The sequence below is a fragment of the Muntiacus reevesi genome, chromosome 5 (assembly GCF_963930625.1).
Source record: "Muntiacus reevesi chromosome 5, mMunRee1.1, whole genome shotgun sequence".
NCBI classification, from domain to species: Eukaryota; Metazoa; Chordata; class Mammalia; order Artiodactyla; family Cervidae; genus Muntiacus; species Muntiacus reevesi.
The window spans coordinates 107,733,901-107,739,199 of record NC_089253.1 but is presented as its reverse complement, the minus strand read 5'-3'; positions in this window follow the sequence as shown (position 1 = coordinate 107,739,199).

Sequence of the window (5,299 nt, the reverse complement as noted above, 5' to 3'; positions counted from 1 at the left end):
TGAGCAGCTGGAGGAAGCCTGGGAAGCTGATTTCCCTTTCTCTAGCTACTAAATCATTCTTTTATCCATCAACTCCAAGCGAGACCTTGGGCCCTAAAATGAGCTGTTCTCTGTCACCCCAGACAATAGCATCTTTTAAAATCTCATCTGGACTCATCTGCCTGAGTGATCCCCACCTCCCTGGAGATGACAAACCACTGAATCCGTTCTGACTCTAAGTGGCAACACTCACACTTGGAGGCCTCATGAAAAGACGGGAATGTGAGGGGCAGTAGGGGGTCTCCCTAACTGCATTTTTTCAGCCATACAAGCAGCACCTGGTGCTCATCAGCTCCCTGCTGGTCTTCTCAGACCCGTTAGATGAGGCCAGGGAGGCGGTGGGAGGAAGGCCTGGAATGCTGTCTAGACGGGGGTCAGAGCAGTGAGAGAGGAGGAGACCCTGCCCTGCCAGACATGCCAACTGACTGCTTTTATCCAAAGATGGGTGCCCATTATCAGGTGGCTTCTCAGGCTCAGCTGAGCCTTTTATGACCAAACTCACAGTGGTGGGTCCTGTGTTCTCTTTTACCCAAGATCGATAAATTGCATACTTCTTTCCTCCAGCTGACAAATATATATGGAATCCCTGCCATGTGATAAGTAGAGGTGGGACTGGGGATCATGCAACAGCGAGTAAAAGAAACATGTACACACTACTATATTTACAGTGGATAACCAACAAGGATCTACTGGATAGCACAAGGAACTCAGATTAGTGTTATGTGGCAGCTTGGATGGGAGGGGAGTTTGGGAGAGAATGGATACATGCATATGTATGGCTGAGTCCCTTTGCTGTCCACCTGAAACTATCACAACATTGTTAACCAGCTGTACTCCAATATAAAATAAAAATTTGCTTTAAAAAAAAAGAAAAGACAGGGTCCTTGCCCTTGCAGACCTTACTCCTGGGAAAGAGAGATCCTAAACAGCTGATCAAATAATCAAAATAATTTCATACTGAAAAATTCTGTGCAGGAAAACAATACAGTGCTGTGACAGAGTCTAGAAGAACAGGGATGTCTTCATGATGAGTAATCAAAAGGTCCTTTGAAGGAGGACCCTTTGATAGTTAGGCAGAGACTTGAAGGATAAGGAATAGGAGGAGGAGCAGGCAGAGGGACTGCAAGTGAAAAGGCCCTGACAGGAAGCTCTTGGCATGTCCTAGGGAGTGTCAGAAGGGCCATGTGACTAGAGCAGAGAGAAGGAAAAGGAAGGCAGCAAGAACAGAGGAGGCAGGCCAGGCTGGCTCACTCAAAATGGAAAGTCACGTACATGCTGGTTTTCTTTCAACTCATTGGAGGATTTTAAGCTGGGGGCTGACACAGAGTTTTGAAAAGACCTCTCCAGAGGTGTAAGGAAAATGCAAGTAAACTTTGAATCAGAAAAGAGAACGTTTAACATAGCCAGAAGGAAAGGTTCTCTGATAAACAGGAAAAACTGGATACAGGCTTGCTGGAAATGTCTACTTTTTGGCAAAAACTTAAAAAGAAGATGGAACTATCTATTTGAAATGGTTTAAGACTGTCTCACCTTGGAACAACATTCATACATGAGCTATATCTCAGCTGAATTTTTCGATTATATAAAGCAGAGAAAATATCTACCTGTTCTGCCTCTCTTCATTGAATGACAGTCAATCTTGAAAACACTGTAGGCATTATTACTTAAACTAACAAATATGCATTGAGACCTTTCCTCAGGGCCAAGCTCTGTGGAAAACACAGTTTTTTTTGTGAAGGTGGCCCTCTGTCTTTAAGGAGCTTGCACTCTCATTTGGGGAGATATGACAAAATAACACAAAAAGTTAAATAATAATCTGGTACTCAACTTTCAATTCAAGACAAACAACAAAAGAAATACCATAAAGTTGTACATGAGGACACACTAAATGGGCTCTTAAAGAAAATGTCCACATGGAAGCAACCTAGATGCCCATCAGCAGACGAATGGATAAGGAAGCTGTGGTACATATACACCATGGAATATTACTCAACTATTAAAAAAAATTCACTTGAATCAGTTCTAATGAGATGGATGAAACTGGAGCCCATTATACAGAGTGAAGTAAGCCAGAAAGATAAAGACCAATACAGTATACTAACGCATATATATGGAATTTAGAAAGATGGTAACGATAACCCTATATGCAAAACAGAAAAAGAGACACAGATGTACAGAACAGAATTTTGGACTCTGTGGGAGAAGGCGAGGGTGGGATGTTTCAAGAGAACAGCATCGAAACATGTATATTATCTAGGGTGAAACAGATCATCAGCCCAGGCTGGATGCATGAGACAAGTGCTCGGGCCTGGTGCACTGGGAAGACCCAGAGGAATCGGGTGGAGAGGGAGGTGGGAGAGGGGATCAGGATGGGGAATACACGTAAATCCATGACTGATTCATGTCAATGTATGACAAAAACCACTACAATATTGTAAAGTAATTAGCCTCCAACTAATAAAAATAAATGGGAAAAAAAAAAAGAAAGAAAATGTCCAGAACTGTTGCAGGAGGGGAGAAACCACACCTGACCACATCTGGAGTGGCTGACTCAGATGTGGGCTTTGGAGCCCCCATAAAGATGCAGAAGTCACTCCAGAGGGGGAACGGGCTGGAGCGAAGCACCCCCAGTGGGAAGTGCAGGCAATCTGTACACGCTCCTGTCTAGCCACTGATGGTCACGAATATATCCCAAACACGAGTGTTAGCATAAGCAGTACTAGATCTGGGTGGGTTGTATGACACCTGAAGCTTAAACAGATTTTTGTGCCCTCTGCAAGATAAAGGATGCAGAATGACTAATACAAAATTAGATATGAAAGAGTATACTTAATTTGAATAAGATAAGAAATACTGGCAAGTTATTATTGGAATCTTAGAGAATCATAACCTTTCCCCCAAAGTCTCTTCCACAGAAATTATCCTCTCCCCGTAGAACACTCTTCACCCCCCAGTACCCCCCAGGGCCTGGAGCCTCAGCCTTATAAATCCCGGGTAAATCTGCCCCAGAGCACAAGCAAACTACCTATGACTTGGATCCAAGCCCAGAAAAAGAGGAGGTGGCGGCCCATCTGTGGAGCAGGCCCTAGAGGAGAGCTTCGTGCGCCACTGGCCAGTGACGTGCAGAGAGGGACCACTGCCGTGACCAGGCACCTAAACACCTCCAAGTCACAGACGCATTTATGTCGTGAGTATGACTTTGCGTGAACCCCGCCTGAACCTGAGCCTGCCCGCCCCCACCGGTGGAGCCAGTGGCCCATTTCCTTTGTAGGAGCTGCACCTTCAAGTTGGAGAGCTCAGCTAGCCTGGCAAGTTGAACATATGAATTCACTGAGCACTTTCGGTTATCAGAGGATCAGCACTAGTCCAAGTCAGCTGGGATTCAGACTCTCCAACTACATATCTGGCTCTCCAACTACATATCAGACTCTCCAACTACATATCTGGCTCTGCTGAGACTTCCAAAATCTCATGTGCACTGGGTTCCAAATCTATAGGAGGACCCTATTAGACTCTCCAACCATGGCTGAAACTCTACAGTTGCCACGCAGTTTCCACATGCCACCTGGTAAAGAACAGAGCTGGGGAGGATGTAAGAGGATTTCCCCCAGTTTGAGACACTTACCACCTTTGTTGTTGTTCAGTCACTAAGTCGTGTCTGACTTTTTGCGACCCCATGAATTGCAGCAAGCCAGGTTTCCCTGTCCTTCAACATCTCCAGGAGTTTGCTCAAATTCATGTCCATTGAGTCAGTGATAAATCACCATTAAAACTCCAGTATCATAGACTGTCTGCTCCAGAAAGAACTTCAGAGGTCATTCAGTACAGTGGGTTGTAAATGTTTAGTCACCTTTTCTCTAAAAGAACTTTTATCCAGAAGGCTAAACAAGCAGGGCAGAGGATTCCCTCCACATCACTCATATTCCTTCTTCTTCTAAAGTGAAAGTGAAGTTGCTCAGTCGTGTCTGACTCCTTGTGACCCCATGGATTGTAGCCTACCAGGCTTCTCCGTCCATGGGGTTTTCCAGGCAAGAGTACTGGAGGGGGTTGCCATTTCCTTCTCCAGGGGATCTTCCTGACCCAGGGATTGAACCCAGATCTCCTGCATTGTAGGCAGATATTTTTACCGTCTGAGCCACCAGGGAAGATTCTTCTAAAGTACATTACATTTGGCCCCAAGTTTCTTCTCACCATGGTAGCCAAGGAGCCCAGGATCAGTAATAGTCAGGCACTGAAGTTCCTTCTCCCTCATCTCATCCCTTGGGTCCCTGAGGCCCGGGCTCTGCCCTGCATCTCCACATCCACCATTGCTCCTTGAACAGAGAAGACCACTCTCCACAACGCTCATCTAATTTCATTCATCAAGACACACTTGACCGCAGAGATCCACCCATGGTTTTTCTCAAGGCCAAAGCATTGGCCTCCAAAGCCTCACAGAAGCCAACCAGCCACCAGGACCATTACCTACAGGAGAGACAGTCTTCCACCCCTCACTGGCCCTGCCAGCACCGCTCTCCCGGGAAGGACCACCCCAAGTCCAGACTGACTCTCCCCTCCTCCCACACAACCCATCTCCACACAAAACTTAGGTTGGGGGAGAGTGATTCTCTCTGTGCGTGACTTTTTTGTCCTGTATCTCAAATGCTGTTAACAAACCCCTAGGGCCAGGAAGCCAGAATCTCAGGTGATGGGGGGAAAAAACCTCACTTCATTCTTTGGAATCTTCCATGGGAGACAGAACAAAGATAGAGTAGTTAATACATCAAAAGATTACCCCAACACAAATAAATGAAAGCAGGGCTTTTCTGGCAAAGAGAGTCAGGGTCCTATGCTTCCATTGCTCATCCCCGTGATTCCTTAGGGTCGGTGGTTTGAAAACTACTAAGTGCTACATAGCCCCAGCCCCACTCACACACTTACTTCACACATGAGGAAATGGGAGTGGTTTGCCCAAGGTCAGCCAGTTAGTCAGAGCCTGAGGAAAGTAAAAGGTCCCTTCAGCCCTAATAGGGTCTGTCGTTTGACAGCAGCAGCCCCCGTACCTCAGCTGAAGCCTCTTTCACCTCAGCAGCTACCACAGAGAAGAGCCTCCCCTGTGAAGGACTGTTCAGAGTATTTTTATTTTGTCTGCCTAAGGTCTGAGCCTTCCGAATAACTGGAGGTGATCAGGAGCTGAGTAGGACATGCTTTCTGCCCCAGCTCACCTGGAAGAGGTCAGTTTGAAGGGTGTGCGAGACACTCCAGGAGTCTGCCAAGCAGA